This window comes from Oryza glaberrima, chromosome 4, assembly GCF_000147395.1.
Source record: "Oryza glaberrima chromosome 4, OglaRS2, whole genome shotgun sequence".
In the NCBI taxonomy this organism is placed as follows: Eukaryota; Viridiplantae; Streptophyta; class Magnoliopsida; order Poales; family Poaceae; genus Oryza; species Oryza glaberrima.
In genome coordinates, this window is record NC_068329.1 from 10,550,618 (window position 1) to 10,574,282 (window position 23,665).

A 23,665-nucleotide genomic window follows, 5' to 3' on the forward strand; every position below is an offset into this window, starting at 1 on the left:
TGAGATTAGAAGGGATTACTACCATTCAAATTCAGCGTGAGAAACTATCATGGAAAATTCGGATAAAATTTAAAAAGCTGGAAGGTCACGAAAGTCAAAATAATTCAGAAATGACAAGATAAAAAACGATCATGAAAATGGAACAGAAATTCAACGTGCAAAATAATTCTAAAAAGCGTAAAGATAGAAAATCATGGATTTACCACAGATGGATTCTAAAAATAGTCGAGAATATTAAAAATCATAATTTTGGATAGATTAAATTCTACAAGCAGTAAACATCCAATTGCCATTGTGCAAAGCAAGCTACAAAATAGGTTCTTTGAACGTAATATATCTCTATCCGATCAAACTAAATAATATATCTCTATCCGATCAAACTAAATAATATATCTATGTCTGATCAAGCAAGTGTTAATCCTGTAGAAAAAAATGGTTCCTGCAACCATCACAGCTACATGAATTAAGAAGCAGTTAGGAAAAATTGTCCTTCATCCATCGCATTTCACAATTCAAGCGGTCTCTATGAACTATCTTGCAAAAGATTCCTTCCAATGGGCACAACTAGCAAATGGGCCATGGAACTACACAAACAAAAAGAAACAAGTCTTAGACACTAGACAATGGTGATTGCTAATATGTAAACTAAACAACAGGTAAAATGAACTTGAATCAAATCAGATAAATATGCAGAAGATGGTTACTTGTACTCAAGTTTTTGTTGAGCACAAGCAATGATACAATTACACATCAAACACACTCACATACACATACAGAGAGAATCACTCTAGCACCTGCTTTATTACCATGTCACAATTAGCTTAGATTTGTGGTAGGCAGACATAGCACATTATACCTGCAGCATAGCACTGCATATATGTAGCAGCAGTAGAGAGAGATGATCACACTGCCAGTTAATCAGTTATAGCAAGCACGCATGATAGATCGATAGATAAATAGATAGATAGATTGATTTTAGGAAGAAGTAAGGTGGTAGGCAAGGAATGTAAGTGGATGAATGGATATAGGTAGATGTAGATCGATGTAGATATGTACTAGTAGTAGTGGCGCGCGCGCACACACACTAGCATGGCTGCATGACAGAAGAGAGGGGGCATGCTGACAAGAATCAAAATTATAAAAGTTCAGAGGCATACTAACAAGAATTATGTCAAAATTATGCTAACTTCAGCCTAAACCTGACATAAATATAACATGAAAATCATGTCAAAATTATAAAAGTATGAACGGGTACCTGGAAAGACAATATCCTTTTGGTCCAAAGGTCATTCTTACATGGTCTGCATTGTTACACAATCGCATCATAGACAAAGTGCAACGTGGCTAAAAAAATGCACCTATTTAAGTGTAGAAGAATTGAATTTCAGAATTGCACAAATTAAGATTATGCTAGTAACAATAGTAATTCAAATTTACCAGCATCGTTCTTGACCATATAAGACGAGTCATAGGCCCTGCACTCATGAAGATCTCCCTATTCTGCGCGTCCTTGAATACTCCAAAAGATTTGACCTTTTCTTCATTTGAGAGCTCCTCCATCGATTCCACAACAGTGATGCAGTTCCTTATTGAGCAATCATCTACCTTGCTTGCCTCCTCCCTCTTCTTTGCTTCCTCCTCCTCAGGTTGTCTTTTTCTCATCTCCAAGTAACTTCCCATCATATCAACAACATCATTCCTCTTATTCCTCTTTGGTGTCTTTTCTACTCTCTCTCTCTCTCTCTCTCTCTCTCTTAGTAGATTTGGTCTTCTTGACATTCTTTTCTCCATTAGCTCTTGAGGTGATAGTAATGTGGCTTCCCTGATTTTCATGCTCCATTGCATTATCTTCATCTTGAACTTCAGTGGTCTCATCATCATCAGCAACCCAATTTACATCAGGAAAAGAGTCACTTCTCTCAAGATATTCATTCACTTGTGTGCTTTTCTACACTTTATCACCTCCTCTTGTTAATTTTTTTTTGAAAAGTATGTCCTATTTTTTTCTCTCCTCTAAGCTTGATTATATTTTTTTAAAGTACATCCATATGTTTAAAATTAATATTAAACCAGTAATATTTTTAATTTCCCATTGTGTTTTTTTATCACCTCCTCTTATTAATTCATTTTGAAAAGTATGTCCATGTGATTGCAACTAATATTAAACCAGTAATATATGTAATTTCCTACTGTGTTTTTTTACACTTTATCACCGACTTTGCTTTTTTATTCATCGATAACATAAGGAATATCTTTCAAATGTCATGGTGAAATTCATGTTAAACCGGCAATATATATAATTTTCTACTATGTTTTTTCAAATATCATGGTGAAATTCATGTTAAACCGGCATATATATAATTTTCTACTATGTTTTTCTACACATTATCATCTTTTTTATAAAAAAAACCATAGCATTTTATCATCGCTAACACAAAGAATAGTTCTTTTAAATGTCATGGTGTAAATCTTGAATACCCATAATTAAAATCTTGTGTCGGCCATTGGGCTGGTTGTGTGGCCTCGTGCGCAGATGTCTTCCAGGATCCTTATCGACCAAGTTTATATTATCTACTTTCTCCGAACTAGAATTTACATAAAAATAGCATATTTGCATTCGCTGTTGTGCTACTGTGGGACCCACAACGTCAAGGTTGCTAACACCCCCTGGATCGGAACTACCATATGCGAACTCAAGTGTGTGGTTAGACGGACTCGAGCCGTCGAGCGCATCAGTAGCTGCCTGCTAATGATGAGATGCAATTCATCCTATTTAATACTACCTCCATCTCAAAATGTAAGTATTTTTAGCTATGAATCTTCATAGCTAAAAATGCTCATATTTTGGGTCAGAGGTTGTAATTCTTACTTCCAAGTAAACAGTAATCTTCAAACCAGAATATATTTTAAAGTATTTATCAAATTTCTAATCATGTAAAATATCAGCAAGGTGAAATCCATAGTCACTATCTTTTTTAGCTATCTATGTGTAAATTGGTAAAGCTGAATTAAATTAGGCTAAATTTCCATTTGATTATATTGTTCCTTTGTAGAGGTCCACCGAGTTGAAGGAACCTATTTTTCCAATTTGATGAAAATTCTAATGTAATTTTTTTAAAGGTATACATATAATAGCATACATTTACTTTTTAAATATGTATGATCAAATTAGATTTATGATTGGCTACAATGCAATCCTGATCAAATTCGAATACAGATCTGGCGGCTTGTCTTTCTCAATGCCTAGGTGGATCCTTGGTTATCTTCATATTAGTGCTATCATTAACAAATTTGAATTGCTATCATGTTTCTTCTCACATGATAAATCATATTCAGCTTCATTGACACACCATTTATTAGTTCGAAGAGATATTTGCAATTAAGTGAAGCAAGCGCTAGGTGATAGCTTGCCATGTGGGTTAACATCATGATCCATGATATCAAAATACTACGCATGCAAGACGTCATGAAACTAAACAATTAGTTTTTCCAAAGCAATGCACGTGCTTTTTTGCTAGTCTAATTAAAAAATACGTAAGGCTTCCAGATTTTTTGTCATCCGTCATTACCACGTGCTTAGCTGAAATCCGGATTTAATCCGGTTAACAGCTGGATCAGGCTTTTTTTATCTACTCCAAAACCGCGTCTAATACGGTAGACTCCCTCCATCCCAAAAAAAAACCCAATCCTGGGTTTGAACTTGGACATGTGTGTCCAAGTTCAAACCCAGGATTGGGTTTTTTTTTGGGACGGAGGGAGTATGTATCTTCCATGTAATCTCCTCTCCCGTGGTCTACTTGATTAAGGATGAAAGTTTTCATTTCGGCCACCCGGGTTCGACTCCCACTTTCCTCTCATTTTTACACCTATTATTACTTGCACTGTATATAGGCCTCTATTATTACTTGCACTGCGTATAGGCCTCTCTTAAAATAAGTCTACTTTACCTCCCTCATGTCAAATTATATTTGCCTTCGATTTTTTTTCTCTTTTTTCAACAGATTTTTATTGATTATGAAATCTTATCTTATAATGAATCATTTTTTTAATTCGAAAATTAAAAATAATTAAATTATATAAAAAAATCAATATAAATATATGTTTACCTAGGCCCTAGAATAAGTCTACTTTCCCTCCCTCGTCTCAAATCATATTTGCGCGTAATTTTTTTCTCTCAACCACTAGCACGGACCATGCACATCTGATGGCTGAAAAATCAAAAGTTCTGCACCTCTTTCTTCAACAGACTTTTAGTGATTCTGAAATCTTATAATGCACCAATTTTTAATTTGAAAAATAAAGATAATTGTATTATGTAAAAAAAAATCAGTATAAACACGTGAACCAACCGGTATTTTTTAAAAACATGAAAATCGAATATGTGCATGGGGTGAAACTTCACACCATGGCTCCGTTCCTTTTATCTCAATTTTTGTTAGCACGTTTTTAAAACTTTATATATACAAGTTGATATAAAATACTAGATAATTTTTCTTAATTTTTGTAATAATAAAACTCAATTAATCATGCGCTAAGAGGTTTTCTACAAAAGAAAAAGGAACAGCATGGTACGGCTGGCACTGTTCAGGTTTTGTCGGCTAGAGCATAGCACTGTACTGTTGCAGTGTGATTATAATCAATGCAATGTTATAGCAATCATCAATTATGAAAAAAGATTATAAAAGTGTCATAAAAAATGTAGTTTAAAATAATTAATGAACTCCCAAAAAATTCATTATTTACTTATACGTAAAGGTGCGTTGCTCGGACGTCCGTTTCTCCAATGCTACAATCATCGGGACCATGTGTTAGGGACATCTTTCACATCCTACACGCGTAGAGCGGATTAATTATCCAAGCACAAATATGCATTTGTGATATGAAGGTGCTTCGATAAATCATTGAGGTCAAATTTCATTCACCTAACCATTACCCAGTGCAATGATACCACAGTTTGTCGCACAAGGGCTGAGAGAGAGAGCATGTTTTTATCCGTCGTGATTATCATTAGCCTAATGAATAATTTATCTATCTTGAAACATTATTGTATACATGTTAACTCTAGACTTTATAGTATTTAACTGTTCCTTTACCTGTAACGAAGCACGTGCATTTTTCTAGCATAACAATAATAATATGATTAAAATAGCCTTCACCCGTTGCAACGCACGGGCAATTTTTTCTAGTCTTTCTAAAAAAACTAGCTATTTCTCTTTTTTTACTACGTATAATTGAACATATATAATCAAGAAAGAACGTACTAAGGATCTTAATTTGTATCATACTAAGGATCTTAATTTGTATCATACCTTTGCAGGTTCTTGCAGTAACTAGCTTGAAGAGCTAACATTTCATTATTGGTGCACTGCATATACAATGTTGAATGGAAGAGAAATAAATCATCTCTGATTCATTTTGTTCATATAATTCCAGATGCAATCAATTCTACTTGCTTCCAACTTAGCTACAGAGGCTGCAAAAAATATCTCACCAGCAGATAAATATGGTAGCAAATAGAACAAAACCTTGATCATCTGGAGATTGGTGTACACCAAATTAAGATTATTTACAAAATTAGATGATTAAATGGATTGGACCAGTTCGATGATCTCCTCATGTAGAGACCGTCAGACCGGTACACAATCAACACCTTTCTTCACCACGAGAACCCATGCTATAACAGAAAACAATTGTGTGGAGTTGTGGACATGTGTACGCCAGCGTTGCCGTAGTAGCTGCAGAGGCACAAACGTTGCAGCCACGCTGCCGTGATGAATCGATGTTCTGCACTTCTGATGAAGGCTATGAAAGCAGCCCAGGATCTTTTATCCATGCCAGACAATTCAGATGCTAAGCTTATTTGGTGATTCTGGAGCAAGTATATAAGGCGATAAGGCTTGGAAATTGTTTTTTGCGTATTTATCTTCCTTTATGCATATTTATTGCGTACATCAGTTGTGAATTGCTCGGCATCCATTAGTTGTGAAAGCAGGGAAGAAAGGCAGCTCTAATGAAGGGTGATCGAAGGGTCATTCGAACAAAGATGGTCTTTTGATCCAATGGCTCTAATGTGTTGATGATGTGGCTTAACCTGTTAGCATTTTTTAGGAGTTAATATACCGAAAGAAATAATTGATTACTAGAGTTACTAGTATTCCGATTACCAAACATGTATCAACCCAGACCCACCTCACCCCACGTCCCGTCATCCTTCTCCCACCGTTATCGGAATAAACGATTTACTTCGATAAAAACAACTTCCCTGCTTCCGATCCCACCCCACGTCCGTCATCCCGCTCTTATCATTATCGGAGTAAACGATTTTCTTCGATAAAAACAACTTCCCTACTTCCGATATATATATTCTTTGTTTTCCGTACTCAACCAACCGGTCTCGCCTCACTTCATTCTTTCCTTTTTATTTTCCAAATTTGAATCAATCCACCATCGCAGCCAAGAAATCGGTGACGCGCCATGGAGGAGGACGACGGCACTGTGGCGGTTGACGCTGATGGCTAGCGGCTGAATCGAAGGCGCTGCTTCGGACCTCGCGGCAAGACGTCAGGCAACACCTTAACCAGCAAGGAGGTGTTCACTTGGGCCAAGAGCAACAACCGTCGGCTGCTCCACATCGGTGGCATTGACAGAAGAAGCAAGTATGCAAATGATACTCCTATTTGCATCTATATACTCTCCTTCACCTTCATGCATGCAACCCCGATTTCTTTTTGCAAATCAAATTAATGTGCAATCTCAAATATTACCTGATCTGAATTGATGGGCTACAAAAGTCCTACATTTGCAGATCGTGCTCCATGTGGCTGGCTGCAGAGGATAGGGTGGAGTCCGCTGGTGATGGAGGTTGTTTGCTATTTTTCTTTTGCTTGTCGTCTCTATGACATGAACAAGACTGTTTTTTGCATATTTTTGTGCTTGCTAGATGATGGATGGCTGCTACCGTGTAACGCCGAGCTCATCTCTATACCACAACGCTACATCCTTCCATGATTCCATCGTCGACTAACGCTCGCCACCCGGTTGTCCTCTCCACTATGAGTCACAAGACACAGACTAGCCTCTCCATCCATATAGCAAGATTTAACAAAGCTACCAGGATCTCAGCTTCACAATGGATTTTTGGCTGAATCATTTTTTCTTTTCTAGTTTGATTCACCTATGAGTAATTTTATCACTCGTGTGTGATTGAGCCTGTAAATCTTTCATTTGTACGGCTATTTTGTGATACAAATTAACAATTCTCTTATATTGTGTATTGAACACATCGGTTAACATAATCCTACATGGTGGCTACGAGATCATGGGCTATATCGAGAGTAATGTGGTAATTGTTTTACTCGCAGATCACAAACTCTAAAAAATATTTATAACTTATAAAAGAATTACTAGCATTGTAAGCTGGTAGTAATTCTTTTACGACCATCTATGGATGGTGCCATACGATGTAGGGGCATTCATGCAAGTAAATTTGTTACTTTTGAAGGATACATTCGTGCGAGTAAATTTGTTGCTTTTGAATGAGTAGATCTGGGAGGCTGGGAGTAAATTGAAAACTTCACAGAGTAAATTCGTTACTTTTAAAACATGGGAATACACTAAAAAAACAAGAAAACGTGGAAAGAAAAGAACTACATGATAGATACTTTACTAAAACAAAAAAATAGAAAAAATCGAGAGAAGAAATGAAAAACAGAAAAATCTAGCTGGTTGTTTTTTTACCAGGCCGTTTGATGAAGCGCGGATGAGATGGAAAAGAGAAAAAAAAGAAACACAAAAGGTGGGGTGGTAAAAAACACAAAAAATGACCAAGAAAATGTGGGATACGAAGGAAAGGTAGAGTGGTAAAAAAGGAAAACCAGAAGGAGGGAGCTTTGTGTGGAGCTCGAACTAATATTCAGCACGCAGTGCCCGTATTTGCGGCACCGTTAATTGATCTACTGGTTTTTTAATAATACCGTGTTGAGCTACCATTACCACAAATTAGGATGAGCATCGTTAGGCTAATTACTCATGAAAAACACACTATGTCAGCAGGGTAGAATTGCCTTGATTCTATTGACTTATGTTAATTTTGGCTTCAATGCAAACACCCATGCCAACAAATAGTTGGTAGGACATGATTTGGCATCAACGTGCCTTCTGCCAGACTTAGGTCAGCTATATATACGCCGAGAACTTGTTCACCATGCACCTCATACTAGTATAATAAATAGTTTGCTAGCTAAACTACGAAACCACCACCGGCATTGCGAGGTAAATACTCAGAATAGGAGGCATACGGGAGTCGATCCGCACGGCATCAGGCCGTTACTCTATGCCCGTTCATGCAGAGGCGGCTTTCCTCCTCGAACTATGAGAGCCGCAAGCAATGCAGGCCACAATTTAGTGGGGAATATGTTGCGGCGTGCATGGATGCATACCGAGTAATCTCCTGGAGATTGGAGAAGAATCGCAAGCACTCTCGTATCTCTACGAGTGAAAAGTGAAACTTGAATAAGCCACGTCACTCAGTCAATAATAGCCGTTGGATATAGCTGGAATCAGTATCAGCCGTTGGATGAAGGATGATGGGATTTAAGGTTCCTGTAAATAAGGGATTATGGGGAGTGTTCACGTGACCTCTTCACACTGAAAATCCAATTGTGTTTTTTAAATTCTCCTGCCAGTTTTACACAAGCAACCCTACAAAAAAAATTTTATTTTAGGGTCCTCTAAATAAATATTATTTTCTACCTAAGTTCTGGTCATTTTACGATAAAGATACGTAAGATACATAGTAGTATTTACTTAGAAAACCATTAAAATTTTGTATTTTCAGATTTCAAAAGTAACTACTGATGCAAGTCAATAGCAAGAGTTACCAGTTGCCAGCTGGTGGAATCGATATCCGCGAAGTGGTGGGATTATTTACTGAATATACAGTAAACTTGTACTTAATACAATACATGCATAGTAAATTTGATATAATGACATGCACGTAGTAAATTCTCTAAATAAATTTGCTTTGACATAAGTATATATATAAGCTTTGTGATACATTTTACAAGTTTTACGTAATCATGGTTAATTATTGCCATTATAATAATATTGCTTATTTCATATCAATAAATGGCACATTTAAAAAATTAACAATGATGTAGGTGATAGGCGTCAAAGCATAGTAAATTATTAGATGTGGTCGTAATGTTGTTACTACAATCAAGGTAAATCTGTTAATATTATTGCTACACCTACACCCCATTCATGCCAATTATATTATACAAACACATATATTTACGTTGTTAATTATTATTACAAATTTAAGGTAAATACTATAAATAGCAAACAAGGAGTAAACACATTTCCCCGCAAAAAAAAGAGTAAACACATTTAATATAAATGGATGTTATGGTCGGGCGAACGTGCGACCTTATGGAAGTCCTTCCTTTTCTTCTTCGTATCTCTTTGTGCTTGCACATTTAACTCGGTTGAAGGAATCCACTACTAGTTCAGAAACTTCAAACTTCCCATTTAGCAGGCGCCTGGCTCTGTGGAGCTGCGGTGCCAATATTACTGCTTCATCTGAATTTGTTCTTGACTCCTTCGAAATAGTAATTTTGACTTTTTTTTTTATGTAGAGTGTTCTCCCCAAAAAACAACTACTATGTGTGTTAATTTAAATTAAAGTTCTTCCAACTGAATTTGAATACTCACGATCGAGTATGTAATATCGTAATAATTGAAATGGTATGAGGATTGGTTGTTGGCACTGATCAAATTATTTCGTTCATGGATCTGACAAAAAAATATATAGAGAGAACCAGTTTGACATCGAATGGTTTGGAGAATAGAACTGAACAAAAATGAATGTCCAAACAGAATTGAACTCGTCGTGGCATCGATGGAATTTTCTCACAGGTTTCTCTCAGTGGTCAATGGATGGAGTATGACTGAGTTTTCCATGGTCGATTTGGTTGGTTGCATGGAGAAAGGCATCGAGCATAAGAAGCAGTTGTTCTCTGAACTAGTAGTTTTCTCCGAGTATGAGATAGTTTTATCAGTATGGTTTTGACCCTTGCAATAGTTGGATCACGCCCTCAAGGTGTCATGAGCCAGCCACTGGTTGTACCGTCCTTAGCATTGCTGGTAAGACACTTGTAAGAGCTTGATAAGATGCTTTCATTTGCTAGCCTCCATTACAATCTATGTTTTGTAGTTAATAGGGATAATACTATTATGTTGTTCTCTGTTTTCTACAGACAATGGTAGGTTTTCTACAGACAATGAGATAAAGTTGGATGGGGGACAAACCGTAATTGCTACATCATTGCGGAGGGGAGGGCACCGCCGTTGCCACTGGGTGGGGAGCCTGGCACCTCCCCTCCCGCCAAATCTGGCGGATCAAAGAGGGTCGTCACCATCGCCTGGATCCGTCGGCTGGGAGAGCAGAGTAGTCATCTTTGTTGCCGCCACGGTGGGGAGAGGAGGCGCGGTGGAGGCAGGTGGGGAGAGGCTGCGGTAGGGATCGAGCGGGTGGGAGTGAGTCTAGGATGTGGAGGACAGAGGAGAAGGGGGTGAGTGGGGCAGCAATGTAGAGGAGAACTGTGGGGATAATGTTGACTGGGAGCAGATAAGGTTGGTTGGTTCGGTCGGCACCTTCTGGTGTTTTTAATAGGTGTTTATTTTTAAATATAAGTGTATGTGTAGGTTTGTAAAAACTGGGACCTATAATATATTATAGGAGTCGGCTCTTCTGAAAAAACTGATAGTAATACTATAGGTGCCGGTTTTTGTCGAGGGTGCATGTGTGGGCAGAAAAAGCACTATAGGTGTTGGTTTTAGCTATCCCGACACCTATAATACCGTCTTCTTTGTTTTTCTCTGTAGTAGTGAATGTCATTACTATTACTTTGTCACAATGGTAGTTTACTTTATGGATTTCTAAATATTCATATATGTATGTTGCTGATGCCATGGGTAGGGAAGCAAAGAAATAACAAGCTTTATGTTGTGCACTGATTCCTTTCACATCAATATATTGGTGTCTAATTGCTGTGTATAAACTTTGAGATTTTTTATGGTCCAACGGTACTGTACGGTACCGAATGCTGCCTGTTGGTTCTAGCCCAATCTAACGGATAGTATTGTTTGGTACAGCGAGTTACCAAAATTATCCCTGATGCGGTACCTCTTGGAGAACAGAGTTAGAAGGGTACGTAACTTCACGTGCAATAGATGGATTGGGAGGAATAGAACCCTGGATCGATGCCTCCACCACCTCCTGGATCTTCTCCGCCGACTCTTGGAGGTGACCTCAGCCGCTGCCACCACCGCCGGGAAAGACGACATCGACGCCACCGCCGCCACCACGAACGACGACATCGACGCCGCTACAGCTGGGAATGACGACATTGACGCCGCCGCCGCCGGGAACGATGAGTTCGACGCCGCCGCGCCTGCTTCAACGTTGCTGTCGGGAAGGGCTCCGCCACCGCCGGGAACAACGAGTTCGACGCCACTGCCGCCGCCTGCTTCAACGCCGCCACCGGGAACCACGGCATCAACGCGGCAGCAAGACGTCTTGAGCTCCGCCGCCACTCGCAGCAGTCCACTCGTTTTTCTCTCCCGATCCTACCTATGCCAGAATGAACGGTTAGATACGTACTAGTACCGAGCTGTACAATTTGCTGGGCCATAAAGTCGCTCATGAACATTACTTCCTTTCGTGCTCTCTCCAGACCAGATTCTACGTTGGACCTAATTTTCATTTCATGGTATTGTGTGAGACATTGGCTCAGTGAGAGTTCGGTTAATTAATGAACATATCTTCTTCTTCTTCTTCTTCTTCTTCTTCTTCTTCTTTTCTTTCTTTTTCTTTGTAGAGAGAAACTGCTGTTAATAAAAGTAGCAGACACCTATTTGAGCTCGTTCGGCCTAGCAGCTACACGGCAGAGCATCCAACTCATCAGAAAATTGCTTGACCTGACTAGACAGAAGATGGAGACTGATCGGAACTGAAATCTGAAGGCATCAGGGGTTTACCGGAATGCTGGCCAGTTTACCTGAGCCTTTAATTTTTTTTCATGATCGATCCATTGCATGCTGGTTTTTGCAGCTGGTCGGAATGGAATGCATGTGGGATTTGAGACGCACCAGGCATCTGAAATGTCCAGCTCTGCAACTAGTTTTGCATGGAAGATGATTCCTATCGAGATAGGTACACAGGCCAACACAATAGGTGATTTTCTCATGTAGCCAAAGTTTGGCTGCCAAACCTGCAGCAAACAATTGAGCCTCAGCTCTCTTGCAGATGCTGGTAGGAGGAAGGCTGCACAAACACTCGGCTGCTGCATGCATTGGTTTTCCTTCTCTCGCTGTTAGGGAGAATATAGGTCCTTCTCGTTTGATGATTTTAATTTTGGTTCAAACTGACGGCTGAAATGATATCACTGCCTAATCGTTTTCATTGAACGTTTACTGTCTATTGCTAATTATTACTTCCGTTGTTCTTATGTTTACATTTTAAATGAACTAGGAAGTTAGCCCGCGTATTCACTCGGGCATGTATTGTACACAGGATTAAATTTTTCGGTCCGAAATTTTGAACAAAATTTAGTTGAATTTGAACAAATATTACTAAAATTCATGAAAAAGTAAAAAAATTCGGGTGAAATAATATCGTATCGGAGGGGTCTGAGATGACCGAAATTTCTAACACTGATTGTACATTGCGTTTGAAATATATATATAAACAGAATATCAATCGGCTAACACCTCCCATGTTTTAAAGTACTTTTTTTTATTTGAATAAGACACATCAGGTGAAGCCTCCGCTGTTCTTGGGTATTTTGCTTTGATAATTTTTCCGAGATATTTATTAGGTTTAAAAATATATCATATTTATTACATCTGTATAAATAATTATCTATGATCTTTTTAATATATAGAAAGAAGCTCGATTTAGTTTGTTTGGAAAGCATGTCTAATAAATCAAGTGTAAATTAGAAGTAAGGTGTTTGGCCCCCTTTTTTAATAGAATGTTTACTTGCTTTTTTTTTACAAATTCTAAAGAACTATATTGTTAATAAATATGTTTTATTTGTACCATCAAGTAGTTCTCCTTCTAGTAGGTTTAAGTTGATGCAAGTTGTTACATACTTACATATAAATTAATAAAGACATGTCATATACCTCGCTTCCTTCTGATTTGTGTGATCTATACTATCTTTTTCAAAAGAATATACCTAGTTAACATGAATCCAAAATTTTAAATTTAATTGTAACAAATATAACTTTTCAAATAACTATATGGTGCGAACCTTAGTGCGGTTTATATAGGTAATAATATGTGGAGAAACTCATAATGCTATGATATAGGATAGAGCATTCGTAGGATGTCATATGGCGAATTAGGAGCATTTTTTGGAAGTTCAATGGACTTTTAGACATCTAATCTAATGTTCTAAAACATTAATCGGGTCCACCAATTTAAATGAAAATCGGCGGTGATATTTATGTAAATTTATAGAGTAATATGTTTTATCGTTAAATAATAGTAAATCCAATTTTAAATATCATCATTTTTTTCCAATGGTACTGAGTACGTATGTTTTTATATAAGCCAACAAATCATCCAAGTAATCAGTTGGAACTAATTTATTTCATTTGCGCATATTTGTTTGTTTCTTTTGCAATGTATTTAATTTCAAATACGACAGCAATAATACAAATTTAATTAGTATCTTAGGTTTTTGTTTACTTTTTACAAGTGACAGATAATTATGAGGAGTAGGTTTTCTCATGTGGTTCCAATAAGTTTATTTAGTATTATCTGATCTCTTGATTTACGCAAACTAAAAACATACTCTCTTCGGACTAATAATACTTGTCGTTTTATACAAGGGTGAGGTCAAACTTTAAAATCTTTGATTATGCATTATTTTTAAAATATTTGTCTTTCAAATATTGTGATTACATGTATAAATTAGTCTTAAAATGAACTTTAATAAAATCATATATTTGTTACACTTTTATACATATTATAATGGAAAATGATGGTGAAAGTTGTTTTTTTGAGACCGTGCCCTTGTCCAAAACGACAAGTATTATCAACCCAGAGGGAGTAATTAACATAAATATTTTGGATTATTGGCCTATTATTTTTTCAATCCAAATCTGCTTACTAAATGTTAATCAGATATATTATACAATACTCTAATAGCATCGTAGGGGTTTCATCTAGTTCTTCCTCACAATAGTAGCTTAATAGTTATAATCGAATTGAAGCGTCTCACACCAAGCCACCATGACATTCCTTGCAGTCACATGCGAGCTACTTCACTTGACCCGTGTTCATCATTGTTCACGTACAGACGAACAGACGGACGTACGTACGTACGTAAGTACGTAGGAGGTGGTGGGGTAGGGGAGAGGTGGGATTTAAATTTAATCTAATGGTTTAAAATATCGGGTCTACCAATTTAAGTAAAAATAATAGACGGTTAGATTTGATAGATCCACGTGGCGGCTTAGGAGTTTTTTTTAGGAGCATCACATGACAGCTTGAGAGCGTTTGTAGAAAATTTAATGGACTTTTAGTATATAATAGATAGATTTGGACACACATATGAAACCCATGTATAAATCCATTTATGAATTGATTCAAAACCCAAAAGATCTTACAAAGTGAAAGAAAGAAGTACGTGGTAGTCGTACTTGTAGTATCCGTGTAACAAATAAGAGATAATCCATAAAATACCATTGACAAGCGTCCAAGTCCCAGAAATGCCATCGACAAGTGTGAGTTCCAAGAAATGCCATCGTACAAATAATTTTGTCCCAAAAATGCCATCGCCGTTAGGGTTCCGTCCATTCTACGCCGTTAAGTTCTATAGGATGAACAATGTATTTAACGGCGCGGAATGGATGGAACCCTAACGGCGATGGTATTTTTGGGACAAAATCGCTTGTACGATGGTATTTCTTGGAACTCACACTTGTAGATGGCATTTCTGGGTCTTAGATGCTTGTCAATGGCATTTCATGGATTATCTCAACAAATAAGTAGAACCATGAATAGACAGTACCAAATCATTTCATAAACGGACTAAGACTGAGTTCGGCACTTGAGTTTTCCAACTCACTTACCTCGTTTTCCACACGCACACTTTTTAAATTTTCAAATTAGTAAACATGTATTTTTTAAAAAAAAAAATTCTATATGAAAGTGCATTAATAAATCATATTGATCCATTATTTTTAAATAAACTAATACTTAATTAATCACGTACTAATGGACTACTCTGTTTTACGTGCAGTAGTGGCCGGCTTGTTCCCGACCACAGCTGCTGAACGCAGTCTAAAATACATGACATCACCTAGCAATCGTGTGTATTTTGGTTAAAAACACTGTTATGCACCTGTTGATTAATCCTATTTTGTTATTTGTATTATAAGCTTAACAACTAGATAGTTGGCTCATGGATTCGATTTTGTTTGTATACAGTTTTATCACTGTAGACAATGATATGCATGATTACTCAAATACTGTGGAAATTATGTTAGTTTGCATGCAGTTACTTTTTGCTAATCATTATATTTGTCAGTTTCAAATCAACAGGTTGTTTTATTATAATAACCAAGAAAAACAATACATGTATAGATCCTTATCGAGATGGTCAACGTGGCTGCTTTTTTACATGGCCTAAAAAGTATATATGGTGTGGAATATTGATCTTTTAATCAAAATGCACGCACTAGCTGAGTTGTGGCACCTATACATATATTCATTTTTCACATTCTTGTACCACTACATCATGTCAGGGCTTTAGTAAAACAACAATGTGCTACTATAGCCTAAAAAATGTGCTGTTGTGGATTTCAGTAACACAAATTTTAAGTGATCATATAGCCCATGTTACTGTCGTAATATCACCTTGGTCGGATCCTTTTTCATTGTGCGCACAAATGAATCTAGGTCGACAACCTCATTATCAAAGGACCGTTACCTGTTTTGTACCAACTTGCATGTCCCACTAGGGGCAACGGTCCAAGTCTGCATATTCCTTACAGCAGTGTACACTGTGATTTACACATACGTGAAATTTTTCAACACCTAGTGATAATGGGGATATGAGTTTCTTGGCTTGACATGTGTTGGATAACAAGAAATTAGGCTTAGGAAGCAAACTCTAAGACCCATCAAATCATTGAAACTACTATCGGACCATCCGTGCCTAGCCTTAAATCTGAGAAATTTAAATACCAAACGCAACACTGTAAAATTTTTATTACATCCCTTGGATTCATCGTAAAAGAAGATCCTTCGCTGACTTCTTTAGTGCCTTCCAATTGTCTAACCCTCGTGCTATACCGACTAGCTCCTCTAGTTCAGCGTGCCGTAGCATATCCTCCAGATCAAATTCAACCTCGAAATTATCACTACCAACGGAATATCTTCGTACATCCTTTCACGGTCCATGTCCTCAATTGTAAAATTCTCCAGATCAAACATTTGAAAACTGGTCTCTTCCCTTCCGCATTACCGTCACCTTCAGGAGTGGCGATTTCCTTGTGATAGGTCCAAACCTTGTAATTCTTCATAAAATCCACGCTTGTCACGCCCCGAACTAGTCCCGAGCGGAACTAGCCCGTGACGCTCCAAATTAACCTGTTAATTGATACCAGTCCCAGGAAACAGTGCTGGTATAACAGGAAGACAGAATATCACAGCAACAGAGGTCTCTTTATTATAGAGTAGGGGTACAGTCATGTTGGGCTGCGGACAGATCCCGAGCTCACAACTGCATTACAAAAGGAACGCGGAAGCCAAGACTTGGACCACACATCACAGGCGCGACTTGGGAACTAGGCCGAAACCCTAAAACTCATCGTAGCCGGCTTGCTCCTGAAGGAACTCCTCGTCAGCGGGATCCGCTTCATCTTCTTCAGCAACTGGGGGGGGGGAAATTATTTATATGGAGCAAGGGTGAGTACGAGAGTACTCAGCAAGCCATGAGAAATAAGTGTTTAATGCAGGCTTCAAAGAAGGGCTGCTGTTTTTGCAATTGATTTTATTTGAACTCTTTCCTGAAACAACTAAGTGAGTGCTTCTCAAACGACACGGATGAGAAAGTGCGTCTCGTCCGGTCGGAGTTTGTGCAATGTATCAATCTTTTGAATTGATCAAGATTGGCACCCGGCCAATAGCTTTCAAACGGCCACCCGGGCCTGGCTGGTCCCATCAGCCGCAGATTTTCCAAACATCAAACCCATTTCACAACAGCAAAATTTCACAAGGCAGTAGTTAAGCAAAACTACGCTAGGAATCACCTCACATCCGCCCATGACCGTGGGCACGGCTGTTCGGACAGCTTAATAACCTCTGCAGAGGGGGTACACTTTACCCACACGACATTACTAACCCGGATCATCCAGCCCGTGCAGAACGGCCACGACTAGAGACCTTAAGGCTTTCATGACAAGGCATTTCGAAAGCCGACACAGGTTCGCCATATGCCAACGAGAGGGGTCCCAGACCAACACCAGATTAGGTCCCAGACCATACTGTGCCAGGAAGCCCAGGGGTCCTCCCCGACACCACCCCGGCGAATCCACATGTCTCTTGGCATCAAGGCTCCCCCGATTAGCTAATTACTCAGCCAGGGGTGTCCCATTCCACCCATGTGGTCGTACTTGTCTTATGTTCGGATGAAATTCCAAGGAAACGGTCCTTAAGTGCAAGAGCGGGAAACCGTACTCCCGGTACGTTCCCCGGTCCGCGGTTTTAGAAATTCATTTAGTTCGCAAGCACCGACCCAGGTGTCGGGTTTTCCAAGTCTTTTGTAAAAACCCAAGTTTTACCCAAGAACTTACTCAGATTTTAAGTTCGAAGGCGACCGTCGATACCCGCACAGAGTGCACGAATATCGAGGCGCAACTAGGTGGTTACAAGGGAACATGGTATAACAATTAACAGTGGAAGGATCAGATGCAACAAGTTGGGTAGGCCCACCGGTCTGCCTTGCAGACGGGGCAAACAGATTAAGTGCAAATCCTATCAATGCATAATATTTTGCAAGCAAATTAATTAAGTTCAAATATAGGCTCAAGATGTTCAAAGGTGGCTTGCCTTGCTCGAGATCTGGAGCTTGATCCTCGAAATCCTCGCACTGCGGATCTTCGGGCTCCGACACTACACGCGAAACGGGGCAACTCAACAAACGGCGAAAATAAAGCCCTATTATTGACCTCTAGGCGTGCCATTAGATAGATCTCGAGATTTGAGGAATTTTGGAAGTTGAACGGAGTCAAACGGACTTACGGTTGGGAAGATATCGAATTTCTAAGATTATTGGATTTTTGGTCTAAAGGAAAAGGATTTATTTAAACCCTTTTTGAAAAAGAAAAGAAAAGAAAAAGAAAGAGGGGGGGGGGGGGGGAAATTAGACTTCCCTCGGGCGGCTAGGGCGCGGCCCGAGAGAAAGGGGCGGCTCGGCCGAGCTTAATGGGCCGGCCGGCCCAAGAAGGCGGCCCATGGCGCGCGCGAGCGGGGAGGGGAGAGAAAGGGCCGGTGGGCCGGGTCCATTCCGCGTGGTCCCGAGTGGGACCCGCTTGTCGGCGGCTCGGCTCACCGTGAGCGAGGTGCACGCGGGCGTGCTAGGGTTCGGGGAGGGGGGCGCGGCGCATGCGCGCGGTTCGCGGAGGACGCGGTGCGACGGGCCCACGCGCAGCCTCACAGCTCGCGGTGGACCGCGTGCACGGGGAGAGAAACGGAGGGGGCGGCTGGCCGGGTCAGCCGATCCGGTCGTGGCCGAGGTGGCGCCGACGTGGCGCCTACGTGGCTGCCACGCGGGCCGGCGGGAGGTAGACGACGACGTCGGCCGAAACGGACGGCGGGCGGCGGCGGCGAGCGGCGGAGCGAACCACGGCGATACAGGCGAAAGCGAGCACACCGGGAGGTTGCACGGGACGAGAGGAGATGAGCCAACGGCTCGGATTCGCCGGGGGATGCTCGACGGCGGCGGATTGCGGCGGCGGCAACCGGCGGCAGGAGAAGGGGAAAACGGCGATGAGGTCACGAGGGGTCGATTCCCGGCGGTGAGAGCATCTACGCGGCTACGGGAATCCGTTGCTAGCGACGGATTGGGCGGAGCTATGCCGAGCGGGGCCGGCGACGAGCGGCGCTTCCGAGCTCGGGCGGCGACGGCGGCGAGCACACGGCGGGCGGCGGCAACGGTCGGGGCGGCGCCAGCTAGCTACGGGGAGGCTACTCGTGCTACTACCCGAGTCTAAGGGGAGGAGATGGAACGAGGAGGGAGAACGGAGGGCGATACTACCGTGCGGGGAAGGGCGCGGTGACGAGAGGCCGACGGCACGGGAGCGATCCCTCCGGCCTCGGGCCGGGGAAGAGGAAGGAGAGGGTGCGCCCGGAGTCCCCTTCCGTGTCCTCGCTCGTGCCGGCTCCTCCGACACGCGCGACGGCGAACGGCGACGGCGAACAGAGCACGGGAGGCGGCGACAATGGAGTGGAGACGATGGGACAAAACAAGAAGAGAAGGGAGGGAGGGCACCTGGGCTTTAAAGGGCGGCAATGACGGTTTGGAAACCGACCTTGGGCGGTCAAGGCGCGAGCTGGCGCTCGGCGCTCGCAGCCAAAACGGCGACAGAGGGGGGGGGGAGGATGACGCCGGCGATGGGAGGAAAAGGGAGAAAGGAAGAGGGAAAGGAGGCTTGCCTCCTTGCCATTTCGGGAAAAGGAGGAGGGAGAGAGGGCGACGCGGCAGAGAGGGCGGAGGGCTCTGCCTCCGGCCCTTGGAGGCTAGCGCGCGGAGTGGCGGGGCCGGGTTGTGACGACGGCGATGACGGCGGACCGGCTTGGAGCGGAGCGGCGACACGGGCGGCAGGCGCGGGCAGAGCCTGACGGCGGCGGCGACCAGGCGGTCGGCCACCACGGCGCGCGCGCGCGGGAAGCCACGGCTATTTGGGCGGCGTCAGCGGGAACGGCAGCGGGAGCAGGAGGGAGGGCTCGGCGCGGCTCGCGCGCTCGCGCGAGCAGCGCTCGGGCAGAGCGGGGGAGAGGGAGAGAGAGAGAGAGAGAGAGAGAGAGAGCGAGCCGGGGAGGGAGGGGGAGATGGGCCGAAGGGGATTCGGCCCATCGAACCCTAGGGAGGCAAAATAGACTTTTGCGGAGGGATTTGATTTGGGAAGGATTTGGATTCGGGATTGAACTCGACGATGGATCGGGGATTTGAGACCTGAGATGGCACGGGCACTAGACAACAAGCAAAGAAACGGATTTCGCAAATAGGATTTTTAAGAGCTAGTTTTCCCGCTAGGCGCCAAGACGGAACGGGCGCTACAACGCTTCATTAAGTGGCACAAAATTTTACCTCAAAGCATTGCCTTAGCCTGGTCCTCAAAGCTTCCATCATGTACATCAGGTGAGTTCTTCGTGTGTCGAACACCCATTCCCGAGACATCTATAAATAATCATACCAGGAATAAAATTGGTTGACAGGCGTTTCCACCACAACATGAAAATACACATATCTCCTCAAGAATGATACATTGAAGTAGTATGAACTAGTGCTTACAAAAAAATTTGCTCATATAAACATTCTTTTAGCTAAAATTTGCAATTACAGCTCATAAAAAATCCCCTTCTAAAGCTGCAAAAAGTTGTCTGCGTTGCACCGATGAATTTTTCAAAAATAATTGTCAGTTATGGAATATGTGCTATATGTGGAAATACTACACTAGAATTTCAAAAAAAAAGTTATAAACAGAGATAGTAGAGTTTCTGCTACAATGACAAGACTATGAAACTTCTGTCAGGAACATGCATAACTGGGAAAATGAAAATCTAAACAATATAGAATGTTGATAGAAAATATTTGAGCAAGTAAAAAAAACAAAACTGGGAGACAAAAAGTAAGTCAATCTGCACTACAAAAACTAGAGCGAGAGGCATTGGTATCGGAATCCAATTTGACATGACAACTCACCAAAAAAGATCAAACACATAGCATATGAAACAAGAAGCATTAGATTTACAAAACATGTTAATAATATATCACAAATGTGCACAGAACATTTTCTTTATGATAAGCAGATAAATTGTGGGAATGCACATGGTCCCAATAAGATAAAAAAACAGGATCTATAAATAATTCTACAGCGGGAGTAACATATTTACTGACAACTGTTGCTGTTGCTTTACTGATTTTGCTTTTAGCAGTGAATCTCTTTGTCCGTTTTTTGTTTGGTCTAATTATCAGTAGAGAGGTAGTTCAAATCATAGGACTTACCCGTTCAGAGTTACAGCAAGTAGCGGCGAATAGGAAGTCATAGTTGGTTGTCAGCTTGCATAATAAGAATATATTTCAGTATCCGCTGTTCTTTTAGCGTCACTTTAATTACTTCAAGTGTATCGGAAGCTACTTGTCCCATTTTTCAAAACAATATTTCGTTCTCAAACAATAGGTAGATCCATTTTAGATAGTACATCTGAGCCATTGTGAGGCAGGCCTGTTTAGATCCCCTAGCAAAATTTTACACTCTGTCACATTAAATGTTTGGACACATGCATAAAGTATTTAATATAGATGAAAAAAATAACTAATTACACAAATTGCGTATAAATTGCGAGACGAATCTTTTAAGCCTAATTACGCCACGATTTGACAATGTTGTGCTACATTAAACATTTGCTAATGATGGATTAATTATACTTAATGAATTCGTCTCGCGGTTTACATGCGGATTGTTTTGTTATTAGACAATGTTTAATACTTCAAATGTGTGTCCGTATATCTGATATGACACGCTAAAACTTTACACCACTAGATCTAAACAAAGCCGTAGATAATGTGTCTTGTCACACCTCAAGGTTCAGCCTCTGTTCTTTATGGACTACGACCAATGAATTATGTGCGGATTACCCATGTCATGAAACCAAAACTACAATTTGTCCATCACTATTCTAACTCATCATTGCTATGATAACTTCCATCATCCATCAGCTAGGAATGGGAGGTATCAGGAATTAATGCAGCTCGCTCCATGTGGGAGCTTGAAAAAAATGCAGAGACAAATGTCCAAATTGAATCGTTGTTAGAGCAAGGATAATAGCAGAGCTTACTTTCTACTATTAGCCTATTTTAAATCCAATATATATAATAGATTAGCTATAAGGTTGGCTATAATTTTCTTTTCCTCTCTCTATCTCTCACTTATACATCTATTATATACTAAAAGTCCAAGAAACTTCCTACAAACGCTCCTAAGCCACCATGTGTACTCCTACAAATACTCCTAAACCGCCACATGGCATCTTAACAAACCGGTGGGCCCAATATTGTTGTCTATTAGAATTTTATTAAAAAAATAACCCCACAAACTCTCCTCCCCTCTCCTCTCCCCATGGGCCCATCCTTCAAACACTACTACAGATCCGGGCTTCAATGACGGGTTATCTGTGACGGGCCAATGCAACTCGTCAAGATGAGTCATCTCTGACGGGCCGAAAAATAAATAAAGATATTTAGTTTTTTTAGTTTGGGTTGACTTGTTAAAATAATCATGTTAACAGAAATAAATAAAAGAAAAATATCTTTAGAAGTAGGCCAACATGAGAAGGCCTATAAATCCAGCCTATTAGTTCTCCCTAAAACCAAGAGAGAGGGGAACCGACTCCCACCTCCCCTCATAGTGCCGCCACCCCTCTCCCTGGCCGGCGCCTCCTTCCTCCCCTTCTCCTATGTTCGCATCTCTCCCCTCTACAACAAATTGTCCTCCCTAGATCTCCACCTTCATAGCTTGGGTCAAAAAGCGAAATAGAAAAACAGAACGAGAAGGAGGAGAGGAGTAAAAGGAGGGGTTAGATCAGAGTCTCCCCTATTGTCTCCTCACAAGTTCTCTAAAGAAACTCTAGGTGAGCCTTTTCCCCTTGTCATATCAGTTGTTCTAGGGTGGTTTTAATGGTTTAATTCGTGGATAAGGAAGGTTAGACAAGGAGTTTTGTTTGTTGTGGTTCGAATTGGCTGTTCTGCACGTTGGCAGATTTACAGTGTTTCGGTTTTTCAAAGTTTCGGAGATCTAAATGATATTTTCTGCGAAAGTGTATAACTAGAAAGTTGTAGATAATATTTATATCTATCTTCTGACCAAAGGGCACGATTTTATCTCAAGTGGTTTAGACGATACGAATTTTTGAGTATAACTGTTGTTTTTATGCCATAATCTGGATAGTAGTAGATTGAACTGTTTTTGGATGGGCTAAACAGTGGAATCAGCCAAGACGCCTATAGACAAAGTTGTAGGGGTTTTTCTTAGCTTTCTATATTGGTAAAGTACACCCTGATTGGGCAAGTAGAACTCCAGTTATGATTGTTTTAGTGCTGATAGTCTGAATTTCTGGACAGATTGTGAAGCCTGCTTTCAAGCGCAAATTAGACTATTTTAATGGCATAATAAAAATATGATTTCCACATAAGAGTTGTAGGCCTTGTTCTGTAGATTTCCAAAATATATTTATTTTCGGTCATAGCCTTTTCATATTTCAAGATATAAAGGTTTGAAGCAACAATATTGTTTATAGTGCAAGCGGCGTTCCTTGATATTGCGTTTTGATGGGATGGGGCAGTAGGTTCACCTTTTTCATTATTTT

General features: G+C 40.7%; 1 long non-coding RNA gene across 2 annotated transcripts; it reads right to left on the reverse strand.

The window, feature by feature from the left end:
- Positions 1-234: 234 nt before the first annotated feature.
- Positions 235-1,734, reverse strand: LOC127769710 (uncharacterized). Of its 2 annotated transcripts, XR_008016836.1 has the most exons (3): positions 1,438-1,669; positions 1,256-1,358; positions 235-584 (listed from the first exon to the last, which is right to left on the reverse strand). It is a non-coding gene; the product is annotated as an uncharacterized LOC127769710 (long non-coding RNA). The 2 variants fall into 2 exon arrangements; XR_008016835.1 differs by having other exon boundaries at positions 1,256-1,734.
- Positions 1,735-23,665: the final 21,931 nt, after the last annotated feature.